Source organism: Pyxicephalus adspersus, chromosome 6, assembly GCF_032062135.1.
Source record: "Pyxicephalus adspersus chromosome 6, UCB_Pads_2.0, whole genome shotgun sequence".
Taxonomy (NCBI): Eukaryota; Metazoa; Chordata; class Amphibia; order Anura; family Pyxicephalidae; genus Pyxicephalus; species Pyxicephalus adspersus.
In genome coordinates, this window is record NC_092863.1 from 59895957 (window position 1) to 59914139 (window position 18183).

At 37.7% G+C, this 18183-nt stretch overlaps 1 protein-coding gene across 1 annotated transcript in view; it reads right to left on the reverse strand.

Moving 5' to 3' along the window:
- The window catches only part of CHSY3 (chondroitin sulfate synthase 3), a 192233-nt gene that overhangs the window by 163247 nt on the left and 10803 nt on the right, over window positions 1-18183 (reverse strand). The window lies entirely within an intron of this gene.

Here is an 18183-nt window from a genome sequence, read left to right on the forward strand (position 1 = left end):
ACAACTATATAATAACTGGCCAGTGCACGGCTAGCTTAGAAAGTTCTAAAAAGTCAAGCGATATCATTATGTGTTGTTAATTGTTTTCTACACATGTTGGCAAATAACAGAAAGACTGGATTGACTATAAAATGAATGTTGCTGGATGAAAGGGCGTCATGATTAAACTCCAAGATTAAAGCAAGCTTTGATCTTTTGCATGTTTAAACTGGGTATGAAATGTTCTCATCTGACTTCAGTTCCTTCTTCAGCAATACATAGAATTAACTGGCCTATTTAGGCATTTAAGTGATCATGGAAATGATTTATGCATGGGAGAACTGGAGGGAATGTACTGCTTTTTTTGGATATCTTTAATCCTCCACTGCTTAAGGAACTAGACCACCATGTGAACAAATATTATGGATTAAAAAAACCTCACAGTTTAATTAAAGAAAATGACAGCTGGATAACTAATAGGAAGATCGTAACAGAATATCAATAAACCTGTCAAAGCATTAAAAGCAGTAAAAATGCCATTATTGATGTCCTTTTCATGTTAAACACTGTTTTATTGTGTGGCTGTAAAAAAAAGCACATGGATAGCAGCTGTGAATATCTTTTTTTTCAATGTACAGTTACCAAGTGACTATTTCATATTTTTTTGCGAAGGCCTACATGGTGGCTGGTATTCTAGCCTTGCAGATTGAAATACCACCTGGAATACTACATGCATGAAGTTTATATAATGTTTGCTTGTTTCTGAATGTGTTTGTTAAACAGAAGCTAAAACTTTACTGGTAGGTTTGTCTGCCCCAAAACTGGTGTGTGTGGGAAACACGGACTGATGTGACTGGTTATACACTATGGTGTAATATGTGTGTGCAATATAAACATGCAATAAATACATCACTGTTATCAATGTTACCCAGCAAGACAGTGTGCACAGAATAATATTTTATAAGACTTCACTGGTTCACAAATCCTTTTCCCCTTCTTTGCTTTAAAGCAAACATTTATTCTGCTTATATTTTGCCTTCCCAGGTTCTTCCATTAACCTTCATCAACCTACTGATGACTTTTTTTAAACCAAACCACCACTGGGTCTCTGTTCTTTGCTTAGTACTTTTCTCTGTTCTTCTTACTCTATATCAGGGGTCGCCAAACTCCAGCCTTTAGGCCAGATACGGCCCAGCCGGTAGTTTATTCCGGCCTAATGCCCCCTGGCCTAATGCGGAATGGCAACTCACGGCTCCAGAGCCACGGGTTTCCGGCCAGATCTGCCAGGGGGGCGTTAGGAACTACCGGAGCCGCCGCAGCTCTGGTGCCGCCTCCTTGCTGTGGCTTCCCTATTTACCGCAGCAGGCCTGATACTTCTGGCGCCGAGGTAAATAGGGAATGCTTCCTGAAGGTAAATCCCTCTTCTCCACAATGCATACAGAGGGGAGGGATTTCACTTCAGGGGGCGTTCCCTGGTGGGGGTAAAGCCAAAAGACCCCTGCTCTATATTTTAGGTGGTAGAGAATTTCCTTTTTAAAATGATGTTTTATTCCCTTGCAGTGATCTTCTAAATTTGCTAACCAAACTTTCCGCCTTGGAATAATTCCTAAATAAATCCTTGTCCTCCTTGCATGTGATAGCCCTGCTTTTCCTCCATAGTCCTATTCTGAGAGTGTGACAAATTTTTCTGCCCCCTCACCTTCCTACATAGCCTTTATGTGGAGGACAGAGGAAGAATAAAGAAGAATACTTGACTGAAAGCCAGAGTCTGCTGGGGCTGTTAATATCACATTCAAGATGGCAGCACCTAGCAGAAGTCTCAGGGTTTTGGTCGTCTACACAAAGTAGGCTTTTGCAGGTATATAACGCATGAAATATGGTAAATGCATATATAGGAAAATTGTTGAAATTAAGGGTCTGATTTATTAAAGCCCTCTTGGACTCAAGTAGATAAATTATCATGGGAGATTGAGCAAACCTGGAATGTAATTATTCTAAGGCTGAAAACATTTGCCAACTAATACCAAATGATTTCTACAAAGTCCATTCCTGGATCACCCAGGTTCTCCCATGATCTTCTCCAGTCTTGCAGAGCTTTAATAAATCAGACCTGAACTGTCTGGCAATATGGTCTCTTTAAAAACACTTTGGATCTTTGTATCAAATACAGATATAATTTTCACAAGGAAAAATTTATTTGACAAAAGATCCATCACAACTTTTCTATTAAGAGTGGAGAAAAACATCTAACAGTAACCTCTAAGTAGCTATAAATAGATGGATGTGAAATAGTCTTTGATAGAAAACCAACCTGTATCTTTGGGCTTATTCAATATGGCAGAGATATGAAGCAGAAATAAATGTCTAAAGTGTAGTAGCCCATAGCAATAAATCAGACTTTCATTTACTGTGCTGAGACCAGTGAAAATGACTTCTGAATGGTTGCTATGGATTAGTGCACCTCATCAGCCCCTTACTGGATACGCTCAATAGTATTTACTTAAAAATATTCCTTGGTACATTTTTACAGACTTGCCGTGTAAAGGCCTTCCATTAACTCTGTGTCAGATGGTGCATCTTTGCTGAAGGATTGCCCTAAGAGGTTCAATTACAGGATAAGCCACCTGGATAAAGAGTTCATCTTCACAGTGTGCACATCTCCAGTTAGAGCAAAATTACAATACTTACTGAAACTTTTTTAGAATGTATCACAGTAACAAACTTTGCAACAGAAACTATTTACACCAGGGACAATAATTTAAGACATGTATCTCAAATATATTGAATACTGGCGTCCTAAATTAAAAAATGGCACACAGCTTCTCTATAGACACAATTATCTTTCACAAAAACAGGCCATATTCATGATTGATCATCCAAGCTATAAGACACAAAAAATGATTTCAAGCATACCATTCATTTTATGTCAAAGCCCCTGCTCCATGTAAAATCACTAACAGATAAAATATCAAAAAAGTAGCTGTACACTTCTCCTTATTTGTGGGGAAAACAGAGAAACCTACATTTTGCAGGATGACATTCTTGCAATGGACTGGAGTGTCTTTGAAAGATCCGGGACACTCATCATTCTCCAGGAATCCCCCTGAAAGGATAGTGACATCACATCCAAGGTAAGGTAAGTATAAAATTGTCTTTAACTGTACCATTCAAATATACTATATGCAAGCAATGTTTACGGGGAGGCAGAACCCCCTCTTACAACCACCAAAAATTGGGAACACTGCCTGTTCTCTACACTAACAACTGTCTCATAACATACAGTGGATAGGTGCATAACAGATAATATTATTAGGTATTGAAAAGAGTGTCTGTGGTGACCCACCCCAAATCGTTCCAAAATGTTAGCAAGACTGTCCACTTGACATGTAGTCTATTCTGTTTGAAATAACTTTCAGGTCTTCAGGGAAAACCTTCTATAATTACTATATTCACAGCTCATGGTACATTAGTGTGGTGGTCAGTAAGAATAATTATCCCATATTGCTGGCCAGAAAGGAATCCTAGGGTTCCACTGAATCCTTGTTGAATGACACTGATTAGATAATAATTCAGGAATTAGGTTAGCTTAGGCTTGGGGGTCATAGTTTCATTTAGGATTGAAGTGCACCTGTGTCTAAACTATGTACATTAGTATTAACACCTTCTTAACAATCAGTGAAAGAGATAAAAAGTTATCCCTGACCATGTGTTAGCTGTAGTTTGTAACAACGTACATCCACATCCCCTCAATGTGTGTTTACATTAAAGATGCTAAGTCCCTGATGCCAGAGAATATAATAGAAGAAAAGCTACAACATCATATTGTGATGTCTATACTCTTGGAACAGGTGCCCTTTAAACATAGGGTTCAGGGTAGGCATGTCATACTGGCCATGTCTGGACCTTTTGTTCCTCTTTGTGACACTCTTCGATATATAAATTCTACACTTCCTTACATAACTTTGCACTTCAACAGTCAAGGAAATGTATGATGTTGATAAATTAAAGAAGGTTGCCTGAATATAGTGCAGGTAAATGGAGGCCCTGACACTTCCCGGTAGTGTTTAACCCTTGCCCATTTACTCTCACCTCACATACATACTGGCCCATCACAGGAATGTGCAGGAGGCATGGAGCAGCAGAATACTGTTAGCAGGGATTTGGGGATGACAGCAGTACAAGAGATGTCGCTATGTGCTGGCACTTTAATTTTAATCCTAACAACATCTTTTTTTTCCTCATTTAGAGTTGCACTCTCTGAGATAAAACATTGTAAGTTGCCATGGTGACTATAGTGTTATGTACTGAAGTGCTAGAGATATAATGTGACTCCTTGAAATTATAATGTGACTCCTTGAAGATGACTTCCACTCAGTTAAGCATATTGGAGTGGGAATGGACAGGTATTGCTTTAGGTTAATTGTTAGGGTTAGGTGTTAAGGGCTCTTTTCAGGGGTTGGGTTAAAAACTGAAGATGAACTTCAGGAATACAGATAAATACCAAGATACAATTTATAAATGTATATATAAACCGATAAACCTGCCTAGGGATTTGTATTCCATTCCTGTCTTTGTCATGGGAATCTAATGTGAGATGCACACAGTTTTGACAAACAACGTATCCCAGAACAGTATGGGGGGGGAGGGGGTGTTCTGATCTTTCTCTGCTGCAGGCTCAGTGAGAATGGAAAGGTCTGTGCATCTATCTGCTCCCTCCTCCTACAAACACATTTCCTGTCATACGTGACTTTTTGAACTTGTTCTCTGAAATTTGCTAAAAACACATTTTAAACAGAACTATATCTAATTATTAAAAAAGTCAGCAGGTCCTTCATTGCAGAAGGAAAAAGACAATGTCCCTTCTGCAATAGAACAAGCGTACCTGTCTTATCACAATTTGTTAATAAAATTCACCTGTTCTTGCACCATCATGGGCATCTTCATCTAGTCCTCCTCCGCATTCCATATCTATAGCCTTCTGGATTGGCCAGGCTGGAATGATTCATTTTCTCTTTATTCATTCCTGGAAGCCAGAGAATGGCATACATGGCATTGGACACTGAGGTTCACAGTTGTAGCTCAAAAAAGATTGGGAACAGGCAGGTAAGTTTATTTTATTGCAGAAGGGACAGTCTCTATCTGTTCTACCATAATACACTTGCCTGTGCCTTGATGAGTGTACAGTGCTTGTTCATTCAACTGTCACTCTATTGTTGCTGGAAACAATAACAAAACATTGTTTTCGGTGACAAAAATTGCACATGTAAGCAGGGTCTACATTGTCTATAAAGATACCGACTAATAGCAAATGATTTTAAGGGAATCCATTCCTGGTTTGCTGGATCACCCAGGTTCACCCAGGTCTATCTTCTCCAGTCTTGAAGAGCTTTAATAATCAAACCCAAAGTTAGCAAGTCCTATTGCACCATTCCATCATTGCACTTTTCTCTTTGGTTTTAACAAAGTAGCCACATAATGAGTAAACCAGATATGCCACCTACCTTGAATCACAATCATTGTATTTTTCTCTTAAACAATATGTACATGAATTGAGAAAATGCAGCCAACCCTCGATCACGTATTTACTGAAAACAGTTACGTAAGGCAAGACTTGACAGATCTATTAAGTATTCTAAAGTATATTTTTGTGTTTACTGCATTGACATACTGGATTACTTTTTGAAACTGTGTAGACAACCCTGCCAAGCAACAAGTATGAAAAAAGTTATTTGTTCAATTTATTCTGCACATTCTGCCAATGCTACAGCGTTCCAGTTTCCTGAAAGAACACATTGATTTACTTTTGTATGAACAGATTTTCCTCTTATCAGATAGGAGACACATGGTTTCATTTTCAGAAAATGTCTTTTTCTTCAAAATTCATTTGTTTACTGTACTTGATGTAATGTTCCTAATCCTGCTTCATGGGCCTATATACATATGCAGCAGTTCCAATTACAGGGTCAGACTATTTAAAACTCACATGGCTGAGCTATTTACTACTTTCTAACATCTTTTGTAAAAGCTGGTGAGGGGATGTTCCCCATAGTGTCCTGGGCAGGAAATGTTGCAGGTTGGCAGGGTAAACATTGTTTTTTACAGGGTCAGTCTGCGATTTTATTGGTTGGCGGGTATCAGGGGAAGGACCATGCCAATTGGAAAGTAAGCCAGCTGAGTAACTTTTTTCAACTTGCAGTGGTGATGTCATAGGACTTGGTGAATGTTTTCTTCTTGTGATGTTTGCCACAATCCTTTATTTTGGGCAGGGAAGTGGCTCTTCTATTATGGAATGTGCTTTAAAACCAGTGGGCATGCCTGAATGCCTGCATTAGTATACAAATTACCCATACATGACACCGTATTGCACAGATTGAGATTCAAAGCAACAAACAAGAGAATAGGATAATGGAAGAAAAATCCAAAAAGCCCATGATAAAATTCCCATACATTCCAATGGGCTCATCTACACTAGGGCATTTCCTTGAGGCCCATTTTTGAGCGTTATAGATAACGCTCCCTGCAAAGTTTAAAATTTTTAACTGCTTGTAAACTCTAGAAAACTCTTGTAAACTCACATTGAGCGATAGCATGTGTTTACAAGAGTTTCTAACCTTTTAAAAACTGCTTCCATTGAAAACAAATAGACAAGTTTACAGAAGTTTATAAATTTTTAAATGCCTGCTTTAAAAGCCTAGAAACTCTTACAAACGCACAAATAAGGAATATGGGCTTTTATAGGCATTTTAAGCTTGCTTTTAAACGCTTGTATAAACTCACATAAACTTATTAAAAAATGGTTTATAAGAGTTTAAAAAAAAACAGTCCGTGTAGATCCAGCCTTACTTGGGATTACTAAACTGTATTGTTGTTGTGCTTAGGTCAAATGCCCCAATAAATCAGTCTGAGTATCACTATTTTTTTATTGCCCATGAACTTCCCTTTTTTCTAAGCAAAACTTCCCTTTTTCATAGCAGTGTCCCAGCCCCACTAATCAAATCTGCAACTGACAACATGCAATCTGCATTTTCTCTTTTTCCAGCCCAAACTTACAAAACACTTCACCTTTAAAACTTTATACTATCTGAGATGCCCTCCAATCTCATATATTGCATTGCCCTATAGATGCTGATGACATCACAGAGTTTAAAATATGCCCAAATATAAAACAATGCAGAGAATAATTACATGGCTAAGCATAACCTTAACCAATCATGAGCACAATTTCTTTGCATGAAAGGCAATTGATTGCACACACATATATGCAGATTTATACCAAGTCCCCGTAAAAAAAAGTACAATTTTTACTGCTATGATGGCAGCCCTGGCCAAACAATTTTAGGCTAAAAGTCTTAGAGTTGCCTAAAGCCATAGTCACATGAAAGCTTGTGCCCTGGCTCTTCTATTTTCTTCAATGAAAAGATACTCAGTAGATAAAGAACATGTGCACAAGCTAGGAGGAGAGAAAACTGCTACAACCAGATCCAAAACCAGAATTAAATCTGTATAAATTCTGCTTTGCCTGGTTCCCTCCCTCATCAAAATACTTTTTGGATTTTTATTAAAACCCTTAAACTTATTACATTCCTAATTTTAGATCTAGTAACATCATCACCTGCAGCAAAAGCAATTTCAGAACAGATGAGAAGCTTCTATATTGTGTATGGCTTAAGGTAAAGCTGGAGTTCAGATCTAAAAAGCTCCACTTTTTCTAATGTGGAATTTGAGAAATTATTGCTCCACAGCGGCTATAACTATAGGTCAGTGAGAACTTACCATTACCTGCAAAAATGTAAAAGGATATGGTCTGGTTCTACTTTAAGGATGAACTTCCAGTTGCTAAATTAACATCAATGACACTGGGGAAGACATTTTTTGTTGAGTTAGATCTTACACTTGTTTTTTACAAATTTTTGGGTGGTAAATCCAGAAATGACTTTTTTTTTTGCTATCACATTCAGGTTTTATGATACAGGGTACCCTCTATTTTTGTCAATTTTTACATACATTATTAAAATAATGAAATAATAACTTGAATGTACTGTTTATTCAAACTTCTTTTGTTCATACAAGGATTTATTGTTATTCTATAACATTTTTTTTACAGTTTAACATTTGAAAGTCAATCGGGTAAGCGGTTGAGGTAAAAATTTAAGCCTATAGATTTTCCTGTAGTGTTCAGTGTTAGGACAATCCCGCCGGATGCTCATATTGCAACCAAGCATTTTGTAGCTCCCCAAGAGTCTAGAAAGTCAAGAAAGTCCTTGACAATGGCTTTGAATGATAACCAAGCATTCTTTTCGACTTCTGACATTGTCCGGATGAAATGTTCATCTTTGATGAGCTGCCGAATCTGTGGACCATCAAACATACCGGCCTTTAGTTTTTCAAATGACAGGCTAGGAAATGGCCAAAATGAGGTACTTGAAACAGTCTCCTTTGGTTGGCAAAGCTTTAACAAACTGCTTCATCAGACCCATTTTAATGTGCAGAGGCGGTAATATAATATTCTTTCTATCAACAAGTGGCTCATGTAGAATGTTTGGATCACTTGGTTTTAGAGCAGATCTTACAGGCCAATTCCTTTCCACCCAATGTCTCTCACGAGCTTTACTGTCCTACATGCACAGATAACAGGGATATTTGGTGTATCCACGTTGCTGACCAAGAAGGAAGCATACCATTTTAAGGCCAACACAGATGACCCAATTGTGTTGGTGATATTGCAACAACTCAAAGACTCAGATTCAGATTCAGATTCAGAGAAACTGAATGGCCAACTGGGACTGAACCAAATATATTGTCATTGTGAAGGAGGACACACTTTAAGCTAAGCTTAAAGTCTATAACACCATTCACTTGAGTTATAGAATTGAATTCCCAATTCCTCCAATAAACCAGGTATGTTATGGCAATACACAAAGCCACTGTCAGTTCCAAAGTACTGCAGAAATGCTAATTCTGTGGTTCGAAAGTACGATAACTTTGTTCCTTTTTCAAGTATATTTTTCTCACGCAGTCTTGATGCTAGGAGTTCTAAAGCCTTCTTTGATAGTCCTAAATCACATGTGCATCAAATGTCATCTTATCACGTGTTCCCTTTGTCTACATCCGTAAACCTCAACACACTGTTTGCACACCTTATGAGGAGCCAAAGACTTATCTTGATCACCAAGTTTAACTTTGAAATAGGCCAAATAGGCTTGCTCTACAAATGTTCGCCCTTTGACTGGGAATGGTGAAACTGCCACAGATACAACAAAATTAATCAGGGTTGTTTAGGCACTTACGACGTGAAACAGCAGAGCCAGACATGATCTGAAAGAAAGGAAATACGTGTGTAAGTAAAAAAAAAAAAATTTTGCTTATTCACTACATAGAGCAGCACACAACCTCTGACCATACTGTCTTGCATGTAAATGAATAGCCTCTACAAATCCACGCTACATTAATCGCATTAATATAAGCGGTAGAGAAAAAACCTGATGTGATAGAAGAAAACTAACTGCACTTTCAGAATCATCATACCTAATTTAGTATAAAAAAGCTAAAAAATTGAAGGCAACAAAAAATTTCTTCAAAATTATTCCCCAGTGTTATTATGCATGGGTATGCCTAAAAACTACAAAATATATATATTTTAAATGAAAACTGTAAATTTCTATAACTGATATCAGCCTCTTACAATCTATTGTATAGCAGTGAGCAGAAGAACCCTATCATTATTTCAAACAGCAAGTAGGTACAAGCCCTTCTCCAAAATTCCAGGTTATTCTGTCTGGCAAGGATAGATCACAAAGCTAGCTGTAGAGAATTATAAATAATGTGGAAGATAAAACTGCACCCATAAAAGTATTTTAGTTTGTTTGCCTGGTGTTCAGCTCTATGTTAATGGTTGGAGTCACTAAAGTGCTCCATTGTATGTCAATTTGCCAACATATCAGCCTCCTCACTCCTGTATTATCTGCATTGATGGTGAGGTTATAAAACAACAGCTTAGAACTTAAGTCACATACACAGGTCAGATGATTCTCATCCGATAATTGCCTCAGGGTTAATATCGGACGAGATTCTGAAGTGTGTACAGTGCTTGTCCGGTGTCATTCATGGATCTATGAACGACGAACGATCGAAATACAAGTGAAGGGAGGAGGGTGCAGCAGGGTGCCACTTCATCGTTCTCCCCCTCCCCTTTCCATAGAGCAGAATGGCGTGGTATGAACAACGCTCGTCATGCATCTTTCAGTCTTTTGTCGTTGGAAAGGATTGTGAAAGATCCTTTCCAATGACAAAAATCTAACATGTGTACATAGCCTTAGGTAGAGGTGATCCTGGGCTGATGTAAGGCACCTTTTATTTTATATTATTAAAACATTTAAAATGCATAAAAATGAACAGACTATTGCAGATTAACTGCTAACGAAGTTCTATACTTTTTATACTGCATTTATTATGTTCCAAATTATAATTCATAGTTGATCACTGATGTGCTACAACTCAGTGGTCCATTAATCTCAATTTCTACAATCACTGTACCTTAGTAACGATCTAATGCTCTTTTCCCCTTCATTAGCCACATTTAGTTTTTTTTCCAGCTTTGCCTTATACAATGAGCTTTTGTTAATAACTAGAACAGATAATCAATTTCAATTATGTTATCACTAGAGTTTGGCAAAGTTGGATGAATACATGTCATGTCCTGCTCAGAAAAAGACAGATCAATTCACTTTCTTACAACCACTTTGCAATCTATCACCAAAATAGCCCTGCACACCAAGACTGGAACCTACAAAAATAATTCAACATAACCTTCAGTGGTGTGATTTACAGTTTGAAATATTGTTTGTCATTTGATAGTTCTGAAGGTTTATGCCTAACAATTTAAAACATGGTAATATCAGGTATACATATTAGACTGATATGTAGTCTACTATATATAGAAGAATTCTGAGAAAACAGAGACAACTATCAAACGTTATGAAACATATACATACAAAAGTCTAGGGATGGCATTAAAGTTATATTTTCAGTAGTTAGCTTGTTACATGTATTATTGTATACTAGCCCTAGCAAAGGCAACAATAACCACAACTGTACATTACTTCAGAATTTGTATTTATATAATAATATTATACTCACTCTATTCCCATGCCATTGCATCCAAGCTACAGCATTGGAGATGGAAGGGATCAAAGTTATGTTCTGGTGTCACTTTTTTCTTTTCTGTGGTTGAATTGGTTTGTAGGTAAAAGGAATTGTAATAAATATACCTGTGAGTCCTTTCAACAAGGGTCCAGTTAATTTTCTTCGGGTAGGCAAGTGCAGGCCTTCTTTAAGTACCCATCTTCTAATTTGATTAAAAAAATTATCGGATGGCCCTCTAGGAATTGTGATCTTTGTTATTTGTGTTTTAACACTACTTGTTAAGTAGTCAGTAGATAAATTACGAAAGCAAGGAAAGCTATTTTGCATTTTCTATACTACTTACTAATATGTGATAATCACTTTCAACTGCCTAACATACATAAGCCTCCCTATCTACCTAAAGTTTCTTTCCAACTGTAGGAAAGTGGTGTGTTTTATAATTGCAACAACCAGCCATCTGCGTGGCTGTTCGTTGCATTGCGGACCCCCTATTCATTATATAAATGAATGCTTTGTAAAATGCATTGTAAGACAGCACATAAGTATACATATCAGATATTGCTTTCTATGCAATGACTGAAGTTCTTGAGTATTGCACACTACGTGAAACACACTGCACCACGCCATAGTGAGTATGAGGCCTAAATAACTGTACACACCACAATCTTTTATTACAGAAAGTAAAAATATTAGGAAAAGGTAGCCTTAATCTGTATAAAAAATTGTATTCTGAAATATTTCCATCCTCAGCTCCACTGCAGCTTGTCACAGTAAGCAAGGTGACATCCAACCACAGATTTAACCTCCGAAACCCATTATTTTTTTCCTTCTACAGAATGTCCAATTGACTCTGCAGCCAAGAAAGTTCTTGTGCTGGCTTAATGACATAATTGCTTTATCTAAAAAAGCTCTTCCAAGTGCTTTTTTTCTGTCCTTTCATCATTGCATGAATCTGTACTGAATCTTTTGTCCAGGTGCATTATTTTTCTCCTAACAAGATTAAACAGCAGCTTTGTTGTGTCTCTTTCTCATGTTTGTCTAAATATTTTATCATTTTCTTAACCCTCCAAGTAATGTCGACTTGTCTTTTAAGTTTACATAAAAAAACAACTCAAACTAAAAGTCCACCACTACATATCCTCCTCCTATTGTGTGTGAAATTCCCCCACCTACTAGATTGTAAGCTCTTTGGGCAGGGTCCTCTCCTCCTATATCACTGTCATTATTAGTCTGTCATTTGCAATCCCTATTTATTGTACAGCGCTATGTAATATGTTGGCGCGATATAAATCCTGTTTATTAATAATAATAATAATAATAATAATAATAATAATAATAAAAATGCTTGCAGTCGTGGAGTAACTTCTAAATCCATTAACATCTGTTGCCCATTTTAAGAAGAATATTGCCCTTTATACCTCTAATTTTTCTGTCCTCCTAATTGCCAGTGCTGCAAAAGGAATGGAGGAAATTGTGACTAGCTGAAGGACATTGGGACACGGCCCAATCTAGCAGCTGGAAGACAGGGCTAGAAGTCATAGGTTACCGGTGTGGAATTGGGAACTGCAGAAGCACCAGCAAATGGCATTCCTCATCTGAGCTTGTCCTTTTTTCCTGCAGTGCACCATCCAAGGTTTTGCTGGTATCTACACACTGAGAATTAAATTATCCCGGAGGTGAAAAGTCCAAACTTTGCAAACTGGTTTGCCTCAAAGAGAAAAAAAATAATAATACTGTGACTCAATCCATGGCTCTTTTAGGTAGCACGTTGGTGATTATCATATCATAAGGTAGAGCTGGGAGCTCAAAATCCTACAAGAATGTACCATGGCAATGGAATGTAGTGCTTACTTCTACTTCCTACTTCTTACTTACTACTGGATTTTGAGCTTCCAGCTTTCTGCATCATAAGGTAGGGTGACATCATCCATGCCATCTAAAACTGCTGGATACAGCTGGGGACGAACCAGTTTATTAAATATATATATATATATTGTGGGAATTAGCTTGACAAATGGACTGGATGCCATATAAGGGTTATATTGAAAAAAAAAACAACAACAAAATTGTCCCAAGAGGAAGGCTTAACGTCAGCCAGTTAAACATCAAACACACAAGCACTTATCTTCAGCTGTCCCGTGTCTATAACAGTCCAGTTTCAAATATGCAGAAAACTAGAGTCACCTTGTCTGTAGAGTCTTGTCTCTCTCCCTCTTTCTGTAGAAAACTGTGGAGCTGCATGCTCTCAAGCCCTCTCCATTAGGGTCTTTTCCTCTTCCTCACACAGAGCCCCCTGTCTGTGTCTCCAGATCTGTCTGTGTCTCCAGCAAAGTCACTCACACAGGCCACCTGCCTGTGTCTCCAGCACATCCCTCACACAGAGCACCTCTCTGTGTCTCCAGCACATCCCTCACACAGAGCACCTCTCTGTGTCTCCAGCACATCACATCAACTGACCGAGCTCCTGGCTCCATTTTACATCTCCACCCTCAGTGCTTCCTCATCAATTATCTCCCAGGTGAGAGTCTTCCACCGCTACTTCCCACAGGATAGGAATCCTGTGCAAATATCTCTACTCTCTAGTACCTTTCCTGCTGGTTGCCTACTACATATATATATATATTTAAAGCCGTTATGTTAAGGGTAAGGGGCAGGGGTTGGAAATGTACCAGTCTGTAAGCCAAAGAAGGTCTACTGTGTGTTTGAGTTATGGGAGCAGAGGCTGCTAAAAATCATCTTTTATTTGCTGTGGACAGTCTAAGCATCTAGCATCATTTGTTCAAAAAATGTAGAATAACATTTTTACAACTACATGTGTAGATGTGAAATGCAGTTATAAGATATTCCTTAGGGTTTGCCAAGCAATATAATAATGCAATTATTCATTTAACCTGCTGGTACCCACTCAAATCAGATCTATTAGATTTGAATGGCCATAACTTCTGACCCCTAAACAACTGTTTGCCCAAAGAGACTGTTGCTACAATAAATGTCGAAAATATAGTTCTCCTGCAAAGAAGATAGTCAAGAGAAAAGAAAAGCAACGAGAAACCACTGATTAAACTATCTTGAGATTGTGACATTCCTATAATAACTATAGCAGATAATGGCCACACAGGCAGCTGGAGAACTGAGTATTGAAAGCAATTTTTACAAGGAATCATCTTCATTTTGTAAACGAACATGTGTGCTGTAAAGTGCATTGTAACACACAAATTATTTATACAATTAATTATATTTCAATCAAAGCTCATTGGCCATTTAACTCAAGCCAAAACCTTCAATTATGATTTTTTTTACCAGTGTTAATTGCCATCAGAGCCATGTACCAAAACCAAGTTGTTTAGCAAGAATTGTAAGGCTTTCTGGAGCCCTACCCAAGAGTACATTTTTAGTGAACACACAAGTTTTTAAATACAAAAACTTGAAATACTGAATACATGTATTGTGGATGTACAGGTGGATTTGTGTAAACTGTCTAGTTTGTGCCCTTGTGATCATCTCGTGTCCATCCTCCAACACTTGTTTGGGTGGAAGTGACCTCATAAGAAGAAAATTGTGGTTGTTGATGTCTGACAGATTATGAGAAAGAATTTAGCGAATAAAGTACAAACTATAATATCATTTTTATATGTGCATGTTTTAACAGTATAGTACAACAAGGACATTTGGCAAAAATGAGCTGGTAAAGGTCATGTTATAAAGAGGCCCATAGCCGTAAGAATTTAGGGATAGGGCCTACATGACAGGGGTGGAAGGCCTAGCCCAGGGGTGATAGGGGTAATAAAATGTAGTAAGGCTAGAGGGGGCTGTGCTAGTGTGGAGCGTGGGGTAGGAGGGGATTAGGTATAGGACGAGTTAAAAGGGGCTGGACGGAAGTGAGAGGCCCTCTTTTGGAAATAAAAGTTTCCTACCCACCCCCTTTATAGTTATAATTATAATTTGAAAGTGTGGTTAATTTTAGCGGTTCGGGTCTTGGAAGGCAAGGATCTAGTGCATTGGTAAAGAGGTGGAATTTGGCAGGGGGGATCTTCTTTGGTGGGGTCCCCCCCTTTATGGTGAACGGATGATTATGGCTCCTGAGGCGGTGCTGGGTGGCTAGGGGCCAAGGTGGAGATGCTGGAAGAATTAAAGTCCTGTTGCGTGCCGATTTTGCCTTCTGAGACCTGCAGCCTGGTTGTTTGGGTATATAACCGCATAACATAACTTGCCAGCCAATTTAAATCCAAGATTGGTGTCTGGGTATTTATTGGTGGAGGAGTGGTTGGTAAGCAGGTGGGGGTCGGGGGGAGGTGGAGGTTCTGATGGTGGTGGTGAAGGATGGGCTAGAAAGTCTGAGCTACCCTCGTCATGCTTAACATCTGTGTAAAAAGACTGGTAGAATTGAGTGCTATCACTGAGATTTTCTGGATATGAAAATGAAACGCCAGCTTTCTCCCTGCCTCCTTTATTTAAGCAGCGTCTGAGTGTTTTGTGTTGTTCTTTAACTCTTCCTGACACTTGCAGTCCCACAAATGCTTCCACCTTGTTACAGGATGACATTAAAAAATAACAAATTCTTGAATTTGCATACTTGGCGGACACATTAAATTGTTACAGAATAATCTGATTCATTGCAATTTTGTTTGTCAGCAACACCTGCTTGTTTATTACGATTCATTACTGTTAATATGCCTGCTTTGAATGTGGAATGGAACAAAGCCAGCGATAAGAGACAACAGATAATACAAAGGTGTAGATGAAGCAGCAAGACTAGGCCAGAAAGTACAAGATACACTGTGCAGACAGGTGTTTTACTACAGGAAGAATAAGAAACTAGAGGATAAAAAAAAGTAGAAAAATTGCAAGTAGCAAGGCATGAGCAAGAAAAGGCCAAAACGTCCACAGCCAGGTGTATTACACTAAGAATCAGTAATCAGCGGATACAGTAGGATAAAACTAACCATTAGCAGAAACGTTTTAATGAGCAGACTAAGCCAAAAAGTACTAGGGACAAACAGCGCAGGGAAGTGTTTTAGAACAAACATTAAGACACCACACATTATACAACACTGAACAGCAGAACTGTTACAATCTGTAAGGTACAGGAAGTTATTTACTACAATATTTAGGATATCGCAGATCATACAGCAATATAAAATTAGCCAGTAATGTACTAAAGACACAGAGCACAAGCAGATATTTGCACTGATGAATTAGGAGACTGCTGATAATAAAGCAGTGTAAAACTTGCCATTTTTTAGTTTTGGAAAGAAGTATGCAATCGATGTGAATAATATAATGTGAGGTGCACATTCTTTTTGCACTTTTTTTCTTTAAAAAGATATAGCAACTCATCATTTGCTTGCTGCTGACCAAAAGAGACCTCATTTCTCTTTTTCGAGCTGGAGTTCTAGACTCTTCTATGTTCCTTTTGCTAGGTAATTAAGATGCTCTTTTGTGCACCTTGCTGAAGGATCAGAGTGTGAGCTTTAATTCTGTCATTCGGGCAACATGCTGTTATTTGACCAACTCAGAAATAAAAAAGGCCCTATTATTGTAAAACCCACAAAGTAACTGAAAACAACAAAATACCTCCATCCTGAAACAAAAGTCCAGTTTTCTTACATGGAAACCTTTCAGCAGAAAATAAGGGATGTGCTTTGAACGGGACAGCAACTAAAACTGCAATACACCAAGGGGAAACCATAATATGTTTTTTACTGTTTGTGAGCTTTTTCCAACCCTCTTCCTACAGTAACTTCCAACATTCGGACACTCTGTCTTCTCTAAGCCCACCCTTTTAAAATTTAGGGGCTGGCTTATGCAATTACCCCCTGTATTGGCCCTTCTAATCCTGATAGTCACAGTTTTATAAATCCATGCACGGTATTATTGAGTACAAAATTTAGCCAAGGTTATAAACCTCAAATAAAATCCCATGCCTAATGAAATAAAAAGAAGAACAACTGCAAATATGGGGCAAGAGGAACATGCTTTTCAAACAGGGACTGTCCTCAAATAGAGGTACTGATTAGAGCTATAGGGTGTTATGTATAAGAAAGCCTAATTATATTATTACTAAAATTATAATATAATTCTGCTAAAGATCCCATCTACATAAAATAGGATATAGTATAAGTGTATTAAAATATGATTCAGCAAAGAGACAGAATGTTGAGACGCAAACTTGGCTAGATAAGTTGCCTACTATGGGAAAAGTATATATACCTACCTAGATGTACTTAAGAAAAATGGCTGTACATGTTCAGTCTGATACCATATAATGTGCAAATATAAACTTATAAGGTCTCCCCTGCACAGGATTTTAAATGTATGCGGTTTGTGGACTATAGGCTGAAAAAGTTTACGGCTCTTGATTCCTATCCACATCAAGATATCATAAACCTATAACTTATTAAAAGAATGAGTAAAGCAACATCATTGTAAGAAATATAACTTAATTGACAAGAGAAGTAAAGTATATTGTGGGGACCTTGCAATGTTGTGGCACCCTGTGATCCCTACCAAGGTATTTGATGGAATGATCCTGATTATCTGACTGTACACACATTGGGGAAGCTACTAAAAGTCTCATTGATATCCTGATGAAGCAGACAAAGTTCTGTGAAACGTGTACATTTTACAAGTTTGAGATGATAACAACAATATGTAATTTTTTAACATGCTTTTTATGATGAACTAAATAAAGTATGTGTATTTTGAAATATTTTATTTTGTCATTAATTTGTTTGCTGTCACAAAAGTCCCATACTATATGTATTATATATTTACACAAATATTATAAAATCATAAGCTAAATGTAGTCATGATGTCTTTAAAATCCATAATATGCATGCTCTAAAATGAATGGCATAGGTAAAGTTAACTTTTGATTATAAATGGTAAATGAACAGCAAGAAAACAAAGCAGACCTAGAGATATGTTATAATCCATATTCCAGTATCAATAGCAGATGAGATCCTGGATGACCAGATTACAGGCATCAGAATGGACAAATACAGTACAGCTATGCTTCTTGCATAAAAGCAGGTATGCTTTGCAAGGCTTGAATTACAAATC